Source organism: Helianthus annuus, chromosome 11 (assembly GCF_002127325.2).
Source record: "Helianthus annuus cultivar XRQ/B chromosome 11, HanXRQr2.0-SUNRISE, whole genome shotgun sequence".
Lineage (NCBI taxonomy): Eukaryota > Viridiplantae > Streptophyta > Magnoliopsida > Asterales > Asteraceae > Helianthus > Helianthus annuus.
In genome coordinates this window covers 95621844-95637901 of record NC_035443.2, presented here as the reverse complement: position 1 = coordinate 95637901, position 16058 = coordinate 95621844, and the positions used below count along the sequence as shown (strand labels likewise).

General features: G+C 35.0%; 2 long non-coding RNA genes across 3 annotated transcripts; both read left to right on the top strand.

Moving 5' to 3' along the window:
- The first annotated feature begins 267 nt into the window (after positions 1 to 267).
- Positions 268 to 2344, top strand: LOC118484263. The gene is made up of 3 exons (XR_004873081.1): positions 268 to 909; positions 1671 to 1750; positions 2190 to 2344. It is a non-coding gene; the product is annotated as an uncharacterized LOC118484263 (long non-coding RNA).
- A 10490-nt stretch (positions 2345 to 12834) lies between these two features.
- Positions 12835 to 15721, top strand: LOC118484262. Of its 2 annotated transcripts, none has more exons than XR_004873080.1 (3): positions 12835 to 13095; positions 14053 to 14130; positions 15126 to 15721. It is a non-coding gene; the product is annotated as an uncharacterized LOC118484262 (long non-coding RNA). The 2 variants fall into 2 exon arrangements; XR_004873079.1 differs by having other exon boundaries at positions 12836 to 13095; positions 14050 to 14130.
- The last annotated feature ends 337 nt before the right edge of the window (positions 15722 to 16058 follow it).

Below are 16058 nucleotides of genomic sequence, written 5' to 3'. Positions count from 1 at the left end.
TGACCCGTTTTGAAAATCCAAATCCTAACCTATGAACTTTGTAAAATCCTTTTTTTCCTTTCTTTTTTTTTCTTGCTTTCGCGAAGTAAATAAGTATAGAAGGGATTTATTCTTCAATTTAATACATTTATTGATTAAGTTATTTATTTATTTAATTGTTTAACTGACTAACTTAATTAGTATTACAACTAAAAAGTTTTATTTTTTTTTTACCTTGACAATAATTTAGTTGGTTTAAAAAAAAGAGTTTAGTTAATTAAAGTGATAACTCAGCTAGTCTAGTTCAGCTAGATAAACTTTGAGGGTTGTTTTATAAATTTTGAAAACGTAATTGAAGGTAAAAAAAATAAAAAAGACCAAAACCCTAATCTTCTTATCCCACTTCAGCCGCCTACATCTTCTCCTCTCATCCGTTTGTTCTCTGCAACCTGTCTAACCACACAAATAAAAGAAGCTTGCTCTTAATTTCTGTACACACATAACCACCTCCATCACCATCTTGTTTCCCCTCTCCATCTTGGGCAGCCGGCGGTGGCCGGTGAAGGTCACCGGTGAAGGAAACAGTGGACAAAGAGAGGGAGACGCGATGAGAGAGAGAGCAAGAAATCGGAGAAGAGAAGCCGAACGGAAACGGGTTCGACATGCTTCAGCTCGGGTCTTAGTTTGGTTCAAGTTCTAGTTGGTTTCTATCAGGTCATGGCTCCAGTTTTCGGTTTAAGATTCAATTCTGGTCCGGGAGCTATGGGTCAGACTCGAGCTTCGGTTCAGTAGGTTCGGGTCCGGTTCCGTCTACGTCGAGTCAACGGGTCAGTCAGTTCGGATTAGAGACGGACAACGAGTCGGGCCAACCCGGTCAGATGTCACCGGAGCCTTACGGAGATCACCACGGGAATCCTCTCATTTTGTTCGGTATACCCTTCTTTATTACTTTGTTCCTTCATTGTTGAACTTTGTATAACATTTAAAACTAACAGAAGCAAGAAAAGAACAATAGATATATACATATACATAATTGGGTTTACTTCAGTAGGTTATTTTGAAGAAAATGACAAATTGAGTTGTGTTCACATAAGATAAAAACCCACCAACTTATGTCTAAAATCTAGCTAAATGTTTATATTTAAATACTATCACCATTTCTGTATTTTAGGTTTCTTTACTTATACTTGTACATAGGTTATCTAATTTTATAACAAATGAATAAAAATTGTTATTTTAATCCGCATAGGATGCTTAGTGTCTCTATAATACGAGGTGCTTATTTCCTTTTATATTAAAACGATGACAGCTAGTATATAAATACAATTAAAAGCCGATTATGGAACGGGTTAGACACGCAGCCCAGTTGGTCGGGTTGCGTGCACGCAAATAAAGGCTTGAGTCCCGCTATGGCCAGTTTTGGTCAGAATGTTGAGCATTTTTTTTATGTTTTAATTTTTTTTTTAAAGTATTGTTTTTCTTTACTTTTAAATTCTTTTCTCTTGTTTTAATTAATACTTTGAAATTCTTTTTAACCTAAATAACTAACCAGTTATTTTAACCCATTTTATAACATTAAATGTTAACATGAGATAAGGTCTAATATCTAATTAATTTATAAAATAAATATTAGGAATCCTATTTAATCTACAAATTTTCACGAGATCATTATGTGTTATTCCAAAATCTAGGATGACCGTTACGTTCGTTCCTTTGGATTTCCAACCCCTTCCTCGCGTGTTATTCCAAGAAATCCTTATACGCAACCAATGTGAGTACACTCGACCCATTTACGTTTTAAACCACTTTTGGGTTGTAACATGTTACCATACAAAGATTTCACTTACACACATTTAAACATACTTTGTGAACTCAATCCGATATACATGCTTCTTGTTATGCTAGATAATACATGTTATATGCCATTACTTTGTTATACCCTCGCTTAACGAATATAGCGCTATAGGAGTAGCACACCACCCGACGGGGGTTCGTTAGGTCAATATACTATACGGTCTCGTCACTTTTGTGGCGAGGGATGCTAAATACTAGTGGACACTTTGGGTTTATACGTAATGTTATGCATGCTAGTACCTTGTATACAAATTGCCATGTGGATTCGAGTAAAATGCTTTATACTTATGCTATACTATTTAAACCTTGTGTACTCGCCTTTGCTTTTGCATTGACTTTATTTTAACATGTTACAGGTGGATGTTGACGATGCATGGAATCTAGTAGGATGCTTAGATACACACTTAAAAATTTGTATTCATGTCGTATTATTTCATTATTCATGATGTTGTATTTTGTTTCGAAACCTTGAAATTGATTCTTTAGAAATGGAAGGAAATTATTATTTAAATACTTTTCACAATCATTAGTGTTATGATGTCTCGAGCAATCTTCACACTTCGTCTCATCCCGATGTTTCCGCCATTGGTTGGGGTGTGACATTTGCAAACCATGGGAACAGCTGGATCAAGCTGGAAATAGATTTTTTGCAGATCTGATGGTTTTACGCGGGCCACATAGACACAAGCTTATTCTTACGTGCCCCTCCTAGAACTTCCAGATCAGCAACTTTTCAAAATTGGCAGAACAGGCCCCTGATGCTTAAAACTTGATTTTTGACACATTTAAGCCTCGTTAACCTCATTTCAAGCGCTCCATAATGAAGTTAAAGCATAGGGAACATGAAACATGCTCAAAAACATCTCGTATGTCGGTTCATTTGGTTGTACGGTTTCGTTGTTCGGTTGATTACGACGAAACTCGAACGGACGCGAAAAACGATCCAAATTATGCGACGAATGGAATTTTAACATGCCAATCACTAAAATAAAATATTTTAATGAATACACAAATTTTTGGATGTCTAGATATATTCATAACATAAGATATGCGCGAAAATGCAAACTTGTGCACTTTTTGACGCTTTTAGTCCCTGTTTGACCAAAAAGTTTATTTTTGCACACCGAACCCCTCAAAGCCTATTTCTAAGCTATGTAAAGGATATTTATGGTATGTTTAACTTATGGTCAAGTTCCGGAATGTTCGATACCATAAGCATCAACAGACTTTTGCAGTTTGACGCAAATAGTCCCTGCGATCGAATAAACTTGATTTCGACACACCAAACCCTCCAAAACTTATTTCTAACTTATGTAAAGTTTATTTAAGGTATGTTAAGCCCATGTCACTGTTCCGGAGTGTTTTTCGCGTTAAATTGATTACGTTTACGCATCAGTTCGCGTATAACTTTCTAGAGAGCGATTTAGAGCTTGAAATTGAACGAGGAATGATATTTGCAAATGATACACATAATTATACAAATCCCAAGTATGAAATACAATATTTTATTGGTTTGGTATTTGTATGATGGTCGTAGTGACACAGGTGTCACAACTCTTACCTGGGAACTCTTGGGGTGAGTGTCCACTTATAGGCTAAAGCATGTCTTCGCGATACATTAACATGACCCGCTTTTTTTATTAGTCATCGTCTCATTTGTTTGCCTTTGCTAACAAACAAATGATCACCATTTTTATGCGTTGTCATTCTGTTTTGATTATCCGATAACATTTCACTTGTTTCCTCCTATGTCTTCCATTTCCTCTAGAATGTCTCTTCATCGCAGCGACACTCAAATGTACGAGCAGGCTACCAAATTTTCCCAGCAAATAGGCGAAGTAATCCTGAAGACTGCTGAATTAGTTGTTGCCATGTCTCGTCTCAAGGATGAAGCCACTCAAGAAACACCAAAGGTGTGACAACCGGTAATTTACGCTTCTTAATTTCGCGATTAACAAACGCTTAAGGCGATAATAAATAGTGTTTAAGGCACGAATTAATTTTATTAGGCTTTTGAAATGCCTAGAAACACCTATCTGACTTTCCGGTACGCGTATGATGATCTACGGAAGAATTTGCAAAACGTTAAACGGTAACGAACTGACACCGTACAAAATACTGACAACGCCGACAATCACGGATTTTATACGTGTATTTTATACTTATAAATTTAGTTTTGCGGATTTATCATGCTTTCAAACGGCACAAAACGCAAACATGAACGAAAAACGCGGAAATCAGTACGCACCGATAACGAAACGGAAGCACCGGACGCGAGTTACGTCTCGACATTAATATATTATGATATATATGATTTTGTTTTCGAACTTCTAAAATCACGGTTGAAACCGCAACGAAAAACAGCTAGAAGCAACGACCGTCGTGAATTATGCGTTAACATCAGTTTCCGACGTAATTTTAAGTGCTTTCGACCGTAAATAAACTTTACACAAGCATTGGTGATGGGACAGTCAGAATATCAGGATATGATACGATATGTTAATTATTTATGCTTGAGGTTATTAAGTGCATCTAATCATTTGGGATGCTATGTAATCCTTTCGCATTATGATCCGTATATGTATTTTAAAGACTACAAGGTCAGGAACATGCACATGTATATAGCTATATATAAGTACATCTATATATATATATATATATATATATGCATACACGACACGTTTGGATGTATATAATTCTAGCTGCCTTCAGGGGCGGATCTACGTAGAGACCAGGGGTTGCCTGGGATACCCCTCAAGTTTCTTGGCGAAATGCAACTTTTTTCCTTTCTTTTTTCGTTTTATGTATTTGAATACCCCTGAACAAACATTGGGATACCTCTAAATATAATATTAGAGAGATGAGAAGAAAAACGATATATATTGATAAAAATGGGAGTTTTCCGGCGAATGTTGCAGGAGACATTTTATGAAGAAGAAGGAAGTTAAACCTCAAAGATAATTCTTATTATTATATTTGGAAAGTGGGCTGCTACAACCCACGTGGGCGGATGACAGCCAATAGGCTAAGTTACATATTATTATTCTATTACTTGTATTTTATTTTATTATTACAATTATAATATTATTATTGTATTAGTTGTATAGTATTTAATCAACTTATTATCTATAAGTTTATTATTTTTTCCTATTTTATTTGAAGGTTACTAGTCATAACAATCTTTAATCATAAGTCATTTATTTTTAAGTATATAAATATCGAATAACACTCTTTGACATATAAAATACTTTATTTTCGAGATTATTTAGTACTAAGAAACATCAAACATTTTAACGAATATACTAAATTAAAGTTTGTGATGAATTATTAATACATATCCAAAGAAATAAACACTTAGCTTTGGACCCGACCTGAACCAAGCCAGAATTTTTTATGTTGGATCCACGACTCAATGTACGTTAAAAAAAAACTTATATGAATTTGAAGCATCTAAAACTAGTGACTTCATAAATATAAAATCTTGGATCCACCACTGAGTTTACGGTAAAAAAGTTGCTTCGTTTTGTGAATGTATGACAAAAAAATTTGGGATACCCCTGAATTTTTCTTCTAGTTCCGCCACTGGCTGCCTTGTAGTTTATCCTATAAGGTTTACTATAATTTTATTTTATTAGAATTGGGTTTAAAACTACATGAATTCATTTTATTTGAGTTGGATTTATATATTAAATCTATAAACCTTCAAAATCACAAATATGCCTAGATCCCATCCTCTAGGTAATTTAAAATTTTGCACATTTTTTAAGGCAAACTAAATTTAATTATCCTTTAACATTGTAACCCACTTTGAAACATGAGACATATGTTTAATAAAAATGTCACAAAAACCCCTTTTTGTGTTGCTTATCCTAGCCGATTACTTAGCATCCATATACACACATCCATATTTTATGTCTAAAGGCAATGTTACAAGTAGACCCCTATAGTGGTACTTGAAAAGCATGTGACCAACTAACCACTCCATGCTTCCTTTCTTAAACATGTGGACATAAAATACCAAAATGAATGAAAGTTTCCAAATCTTTCAATCAAATTATGCCAAACATACATTGAACCAACCGTACCTCACTTGTTTATTATTTATTTACACCTTAGTCATCTCATCTCATGTAATCTTCCTTCCAAACATGGTGTTTGGGGTTCCTTATTTTGAGGGTAAAAGAACTTTTGAAGGGTAAAAGGACTTTTGAAAAGTGTTTGGCTTTCCTTTTAAAGGACAAAAGTCCTTTGGATTTGCCAAAAGTCAGGATTTCCTGACTTATTTTTTGCAAAAGTCCTTTTGCAAAAGTTGAAAATAAGCTAAGCCAAACATGCCAAAGTATGGCAGTCGTTTTATTTATACTTTTGCCATGAACGCAAGACTAGATGGTATATTTATTTCCCCAATATCCATTCATTCATACATGCCTTTTTGCGAACATATATACACACACAACCAATCTCGCCTCTCTCTATATGCATATTAGAGCCCAAATTCATAATCATCATTCTGGAGTTTAGGAGTCAAGTTCATATCTCATACATCTTTGTTCCTTCCTTTATTTTTATGGTATGATCCTTAAAGCTTCATATATAGTCCCATTTTTATTCATGTCAATGGACTCACCCAACTTAGTTATAATCGATCATGTTTTCTGTAAAATAATATAATAATAGTAATAAAACTAGAAAGAAGGAAGCTTGTTCCCATACATTTTCATAAATACCAATATATACTAGTGAACTTCTAGACTTTATCAAGGTTCTTGGCATGCCTACTAGTCTACGTTCATGTATTTGTGTGTATTAGGAAATATTTTTTTAAACATAGATATTTAATTTGGAAACTATATGTGTATTAAGTTCAGGGGGTAAATTTCTCTACTTATACATGTTTATATATCTTGAGGAATATTTCGTGAATCCTTTTAAGTGTTTGAAATATTTTACTAAAAATAAGATAGTAAAATTTAGTGTTTTACAACTCAAGAATCTCATTTTGGATATGAAAACATAAATACATGTTTTGCAAAAATATATATTACTTTCTGTGTATTTAACAATTTCCATTACAATATACATTTTGTGGATTTAAATGTATTTTTTGTAGTAAGTAGGTATATGTATGTCATTAAATATGTGTATATATATATATATATATATATTCCCACTTGGTGTTAGTAACTTAAATGAGTTACGAATAAATATGTATATATTCATTGTTAACCATATGTGTGTGTATATATATATAATCTTTAAAGTTTGATCGCGTGTTATCCTAAAAAAATGTATTTTGGGGAAGCATATAGTGTAATATATATATATATATATATATATATATATATATATATAAGCATATGCGTGTTATCCCAACATGTATGTTAGGGTATTTCCATTAGATTTTAAGGTGGTCTTTACTTGTAGTAGGTCACGACAAGGTTATTTCAAGCTTTGGGATTTCTTTGTCTTTTTTTTTTATATATGGAGTATTATGCGTTGCCGACCAGGTGAGTTCATAACCCCTCACTTTTTACTGTTTTACATTTTTATAAATGTTTTCGGGGGTGGAAAGACATGCAAGTTTTTGCAAAAGAAAACACTATTTCGATCAACGAAAACACGTATTTATAAACTATGTTGCATGATTTTCATGACTAGTGACGAGAATGTCCTAGTTACAACAACGGGACTGGGTTGACCTGCGTACGAAAAACGAGACAACTCAGTGAGATCATGTCCCTCTTTTCTTTCAACGTTTCAGTTTACAACTTTCGGGTGAAATACATGTCAAACTTAGGTATGATTAAGTTATGGAATGAACTCTTAGATCATGTGAGCATAGGCTGTAAATGAGGTGCCATTAATCCTTTTGAGGACCAAGGAACAAAGGTTAGATCTAATGGGTACGGGCGAGCCTCACTCACGGTCCATGGGTGACCACTTAGAGTGTTGTTGTGTCCCAGTCGAGGTGATTCGACACTAAAAATTGCCTACGCGGGTTGAGTACCTCCTATGTCGTCGCATATATTAATGTCCTCGCGAAACATTAATGATCAACATGTTCATAGACGCTTTGCATACCAACTTACAACACTATAACTTTCAAATGTTTTTAATATTCATTTGACGCAAACTCATAATACATGTATTTACAAACTTTGATAATGTTTTCAACTTATGTACAAGTAAGAGGACGTGTTGGTCCTGCTTACAAATACTCTTTTGGGCTCGGCCCATTCTCTCTCGTGCAATGCACGAATACTCTTGTGGGCTAGACCCACAGTTTTCATATAACATGCCAAGAAACTGATTTTACTAAATTTTCTCCACAGCTTTTAAACCGGTACACAAAAAGATTTGTTTAAAATCTTTTTAAAACAAACTATGAACTCGCTCAACTTTATGTTGACCTTTTCTCATGTTCTTTCTCAGGTTGCATTTTTCAAAACTACGGAACGGTTGGAATAGGAGAACCTATGGGAATTCGAGTAATTAGCAGGCGTTATATTTCTAGAAGTCTTAGCTTATTTGCTTCCGCTGTGCAATGAAGATACCGGTCCAGTCACGCCAGCTCTGATTTTTTGGGGTGTGACAGATTGGTATCAGAGCTATAGGTTTCAGCGAATTAGGTTTCTGTAGAGATACCTAGGCTTTAACCTCACTATCATTTGGGGACTTAGATTATTAAGACTTGAACACATACAGAACGCCTAGGACTCGAACATGGGTTCCAACCGTTGCCAAGAACAATGAGTCAACAGTTTTGGTTTAAACATGCACAAGAATTGCGTTTGATACACGATACACAAAACGATTACACATAGAAAGCAAAACCTTGAGTGTTTTGATAGTACGCATATAGGACCTTTGGGAAAACTCTTGATAAGAAACTTATGTCGAAATTCATTAAAGGTCCTCATGTAGGAGCCGCGAGTGTTAACTCCGGCACACGCCATTATATTATGTCGTCTATGCTATCTTACTTACCTGAGCAGGTAACCTACGCGAAACGAAACGTTAGTGCACATAAATACATGAAACTTAAATTATACGTCGACGGATGTCGGAGTACATCACATTCTACGCAGAACGAAACGCTAGTGCACAATTATACGTGAAACTTAAGCTATACGTAAGCGGACGTCGGAGTACATCACACATGACTTTCGAGGTAGGGCCTTGGGGAAACCACTAATGGTCACGACAACAACGATGCTAATCTCGTCAGCGGGAGATACAATGATGGACCGTTGTTTTGACCCGAAAAGTCAGCCGAGACAGTTCATCCTTACATATAAAGGCGGAATCAGAATATATGAAGTTACAACAGCTTGTCCTTTCAATTCCACTGCTTTTATTGCTTTCTAAGTAAATTTTGACAGAGTTTCGCTCCAGAGCACACACACGACTGTTGCATATCCGCTCAAAATGACCTGCTATTTATAGGCAAGGCCGGTTCGCTTATATGACTGACATATAAGCGGACCTATAACATAACTCATGAGCGAACCTAACCAATGCCCTATAAGAGAACCTGATTACCCCTATGAGCGGACCTATATACACTAAGTACATAAAAGCGAACCTATTACATTAAAACATGATTTTGACTATCTAGACCCTCTATTGACCTATCTTGATCTAAGACTTCACGTAGACGTAGTCAACAGACATTCTATGCATCAACATACAATAACCGAAATGCGGTACTTTGCCACGTAATCTTGAAAAGGACACGAGTCACGCTAAGGTACGTTAAACAAGATTTCACAACAGTCGATACTTAGTCTGAAGAGACTTACAATGGTTGGCGCTGCAAAAGAAGTCACACGTCTTTGCATTTACCCCTATTTCATTTATGACAAATACGCAATGTTCGACATTTCATGGTAATATCACTTAACAACGGTTATCACACGAAATTCTAGGTAAAGTCCTTAAATTTCTTTTGTTGAAATTTCGACTTTATGCATATAGTGAGTAGATTTTTGCATCTCTACTCCACCTAAGGGTCATTGCATCGTGAAAATTTTATTTCATGATAGCGAACACTCATTCGTTTCATTTATTGACAAATTCATCTGATGCGCATACATTGTTTGTTGCGCATGTGGTTTCACTCCAAATTGATGCTTTATCAAAGTCCAAATATTGTTTCGTTATACTTGATCTTTGCATTGTGATCTAGATGACCTACATTATTGTAAAGCGTTGACTCTTTGATATCGAGTCGGCGGATTTCTTGGAAAACTCATTTTCTTTTGAGTGGTATACATGGTTTTTCATTGTAACCATGTCAAAACTTTCTTATTGATACATGAATTCATTGGTGGATTATGTTTCTACCAAGTTCAATTGATTGAATTTGCTCGTAATATATATTCGATTCAAGATTCCTTATGATGGATTGAGGCCATCATATTCGAAATAATCCCAACAAGCACTTCATTTGCTTTGAACCATAACAGGCTTATTTGGTCTTCGACTTCATTGAATCTTTTCTTTGATCACGATCACCTTGTGGTGGCGTATTTGACAAGTTTGAAGCTTGCGCTAATCTCGTTGCTCACATCATGTACGGATTTAATTATCTATTTATTTGTTTATTTATATTAAATCCGCCTTGTTGATTTATCGTATTAAATCAGTCTTAATATAATTGTGTGTCAAGACAATGGTACACAAGTTCATGTCATATTTCGGTGTGCCTCTTAACGGATCTTTCATCATCGAGCGGACATTTTGGTGATATTCATTGCTTTTCATCTTTACTTGAAAACATTGTTTATTTGTTTCGTTTTCAGCTGAAAATCCTACGAGATTTGTTGGAAATAAATATTCAGATTTTCTCCGATGAACCTTTCATTTGACTTCAAACACGGTGAACTTGTTTTCTCACCGCTATTATTGAATTATTTCAATCACTACGACACCTTGTGGTGTCGGTATAAACTTGTAGCTTGGGCTAATCATGATCGAGTGTTTCATGCAAAACACAGGTGATACTTGTTCGATCACCGCTATTATTGAATTGTTTCATTCACTACGACACCTCGTGGCGTCGGTATAAACTTGTAGCTTGCGCTAATCATGATCGATCGTTTCATGCAAAACTACGTACACTCTTTGCTTGGCTAATCATTTAAATAGTCTTAATGCAACTATGTATTAAGACTATGATGCACCAGGTTCGGTTGTATTTCATTTCGGTGTATCCTTGCAACACGTTGATTTTATTTATTTAATGGTTCAAGAGTTGATAAATCATTTTTATGATTCTACTTATTTGAGTTTGTTGAATTCGAGTTTCACTTATGCAACAACCAACGCTAGATTCCGTTGGTAGTAAATTCTATTGTTTCAAAATTGATTTGCATATTGTGAACGTTCATTTGGAATTCCCTTGGTCGAAATCCCACCTTTGTTGAACCCTGTAAACTTGGTCGCATTGGTGATAGTATCACTACGCTGCGATCACTTGACATCGATTTCTGGAACAAACTCAGCTGAACCGTTGGGTGCTTATTGATGCAAAATGTCTTTACACCCACGTAATCTGAATAAGTCTTGATTCGATTACACGGACATTCACTCTGGTATTATTCGGACTTACCTAGGAATGACACAACTCTGAGGAGATAACATAGTCTAAATTTCGAGGACGAAATTTCTGCAACAGGGGAGAATGTGACAACCGGTAATTTACGCTTCTTAATTTCATGATTAAAAAACTCTTAAGGCGATAATAAATAGTGTTTAAGGTACGAATTAATTTTATTAGGCTTTTGGAATGCCTAGAAACGCCTATCTGACTTTCCGGTACGCATATGATGATCTACGGAAGAATCTGGGAAACGTTAAACGGTAACGAACTAACACTATACAAAATACTGACAACGCCGACAATCACGGGTTTTATACGTGTATTTTATACTTATAAATTTAGTTATGCGGATTTATCATGCTTTCGAACGGCACAAAACGCAAACGTGAACGAAAAACGCAGAAATCAGTACGCACCGATAACAAAACGGAAGCACCGGACGCGAGTTACGTCTCGACATTAATATATTATGAGATATATGATTTTGTTTTCGAACTTTTAAACTCACGGTTGAAACCGCAACGAAAAACAGCTAGAAGCAACGACCGTCGTGAATTATGCGTTAACATCAGTTTCCGACGTAATTTTAAGTGCTTTCGACCGTAAATAAACTTTACACAAGCATTGGTGATGGGACAGTCAGAATATCAGGATATGATACGATATGTTAATTATTTATGCTTGAGGTTATTAAGTGCATTTAATCATTTGGGATGCTATGTAATCCTTTCGCATTATGATCCGTATATGTATTTTAAAGACTACAAGGTCAGGAACATGCACATGTATATGGCTATATATAAGTACATCTATATATATATATATGCATACACGACAAGTTTGGATGTATATAATTATAGCTGCCTTGTAGTTTATCCTATAAGGTTTACTATAATTTTATTTTATTAGAATTGGGTTTAAAACTACATGAATTCATTTTATTTGAGTTGGATTTATATATTAAATCTATAAACCTTCAAAATCACAAATATGCCTAGATCCCATCCTCAAGGTAATTTAAAATTTTGCACATTTTTTTAAGGCAAACTAAATTTAATTGTCCTTTAACATTGTAACCCACTTTGAAACATGAGACATATGTTTAATAAAAATGTCACAAAACCCCCTTTTTTGTGTTGCTTATCCTAGCCGATTACTTAGCATCCATATACACACATCCATATTTGATGTCTAAAGGCAATGTTACAAGTGGACCCCTATAGTGGTACTTGAAAAGCATGTGACCAACTAACCACTCCATGCTTCCTTTCTTAAACACGTGGACATAAAATACCAAAATGAATGAAAGTTTCCAAATCTTTCAATCAAATTATGCCAAACTTACACTGAACCAACCGTACCTCACTTGTTTATTATTTATTTACACCTTAGTCATCTCATCTCATGTAATCTTCATTCCAAACAAAGTATGGCAGTCGTTTTATTTATACTTTTGCCATGAACACAAGACTAGATGGTATATTTATTTCCCCTATATCCATTCATTCATACATGCCTTTTTGCAAACATATGTACACACACAACCAATCTCGCCTCTCTCTATATGCATATTAGAGCCCAAATTCATCATCATCATTCTGGAGTTTAGGAGTCAAGTTCATATCTCATACATCTTTGTTCCTTCCTTAATTTTTATGGTATGATCCTTAAACTTGTTCATATATAGTCCTATTTTTATTCATGTCAATGGACTCACCCAACTTAGTTATAATCGATCATGTTTTCTGTAAAATAATATAATAATAGTAGTAAAACTAGAAAGAAGGAAGCTTGTTCCCATACATTTTCATAAATACCAATATATACTAGTGAACTTCTAGACTTTATCAAGGTTCTTGGCGTGCCCACTAGTCTACGTTCATGTATTTGTGTGTATTAGGAAATATTTTTTTAAACATACATATTTAATTTGGAAACTACATGTGTATTAAGTTCAGGGGGTAAATTTCTCTACTTATACATGTTTATATAACTTGAGGAATATTTCGTGAATCCTTTTAAGTGTTTGAAACATTTTACTAAAAATAAGATAGTAAAATTTAGTGTTTTACAACTCAAGAATCTCATTTTGGATATGATAACATAAATACATGTTTTGCAAAAATATATATTACTTTCTGTGTATTTAACAATTTCCATTACAATATACATTTAGTGGATTTAAATGTATTTTTTGTAGACATTTCAGTAAGTAGGTATATGTATGTCATTAAATATGTGTATATATATATTCCCACTTGGTGTTAGTAACTTAAATGAGTTACGAATAAATATATATATATATATTGTTAACCATATGTGTGTGTATATATATATATATATATATATATATATATATATATATATAACCTTTAAAGTTTGATCGCGTGTTATCCTAAAAAAATGTATTTTGGGGAAGCATATAGTGTAATAATATATATATATATATATATATATATATAGAATTTTCACACTAAGACGAGATTTGATACGTATATACTTATCAAAACAATGATACATCTTCAAGTCTAGCTAGTTGGGTGAATAATATACATGACCAACATGTATGTTAAGGTATTTCCATTAGATTTTAAGGTGGTCTTTACTTGTAGTAGGTCACGACAAGGTTATTTCAAGCTTTGGGATTTCTTTGTCTTTTTTTGATATATGGAGTATTATGCTTTGCTGACCAGGTGAGTTCATAACCCCCACTTTTTACTGTTTTACATTTTTATAAATGTTTTCGGGGGTGGAAAGACATGCAAGTTTTTGCAAAAGAAAACACTATTTCGATGAACGAAAACACGTATTTATAAACTATGTTGCAAATGAATTTCAACGAACTCGAAAAGTTTACGAACGAATTATACTAAACATATCGGTTCTACAAAACGTGCATGATTTTCATGACTAGTGACGAGAATGTCCTAGTTACAACAACGGGACTGGGTTGGCCTGCGTACGAAAAACGAGATAACTCAGTGAGATCATGTCCCCCTTTTCTTTCAACGTTTCGGTTTACAACTTTCGGGGGAAATACATGTCAAACTTAGGTATGATTAAGTTATGGAATGAACTCTTAGATCATGTGAGCATAGGCTGTAACTAAGGTACCATTAATCCTTTTGAGGACCAAGGAACAAAGGTTAGATCTAATGGGTATGGGCGAGCCCCACTCACGGTCCATGGGTGACCACTTAGAGTGCTGTTGTGTCCCTGTCGAGGTGATTCGACACTAAAAATTGCCTACGCGGGTTGAGTACCTCCTATGTCGTCGCATATATTAATGTACTCGCGAAACATTAATGATCAACATGTTCATAGACGCTTTACATACCAACTTACAACACTATAACTTTCAAATGTTTTTAATATTCATTTGACGCAAACTCATAATACATGTATTTACAAACTTTGATAATGTTTTCAACTTATGTACAAGTAAGAGGACGTGTTGGTCCTGCTTACAAATACTCTTTTGGGCTGGGCCCATTCTCTCTCGTGCAATGCACGAATACTCTTGTGGGCTAGACCCACAGTTTTCATATAACATGCCAAGAAACTGATTTTACTAAATTTTCTCCACAACTTTTAAACTGGTACACAAAAAGATATGTTTAAAATCTTTTTAAAACAAACTATGAACTCGCTCAACTTTATGTTGACCTTTTTGCATGTTCTTTCTCAGGTTGCATTTTTCAAAACTACGGAACTGTTGGAATAGGGGAACCCATGGGAATTCGAGTAATTAGCAGGCGTTATATTTCTAGAAGTCTTAGCTTATTTGCTTCCGCTGTGCAATGAAGATACCGGTCCAGTCACGCCAGCTCTGATTTTTCAGGCTATGACAAAAGGAAACAGAAGCCAAGCCTCCACGAAGGTTAAAGAAGCGTAAAGCTTCAAAGAATCCCGCAGCGGTTGCACCAAATCAAGCAGGACCTAGCCAGGTGGCAGCACCACCTGCCAAGAAGCCGTACTTGGGAACTGCTCCTTTGTGCAATCAATGTAACCTCCACCACCATGCCAGTGTCAAATGCCGAACATGTTCCAACTGTGGACTTATTGGCCATACGGCAAGAGTTTGTCGTTCAGTCGCTGTGTTAAACCAAGCTGTTCCGAACCCTGTTCAAATTCAAGCAGATCCAGCACAAGCTCGTTTTCCTCCTGGTACTTGCTACACCTATGGCGAGACGGGTTATCTCAAGAACAAAGCCCAAAGATTTTCAATGCAAATCTGACCCATGGATGAGCATTTGGCTGATTAGAAGAAGCTGCTGCTTTGAATAATTTGAATCTTATGCTTTTGTTTCTTTTTTTTCTTGAACTCTGAAACAATGTGTTTGGTTTATAAATAAATCATTGTTCACAATTCTGATGTAAAAGTGTAGTTACATGTGTGTATGACATACCCCTACGATACCTACACCAAAGAACTATGTTCTTTACAAACTACTCTTGTAGTTCTCCCATTCATGTGATCGCTTATGATTTCCTCAAAAATTCTAAGTACTCGTTTCATTCTAAGAAACAAAGTACATAATATAAGTGACAATTTTAGACGGTTACTCAAAATGTCACTTTAAATCCTCAGTTAGATAACTAAGGGTATTTTTCAATCTCG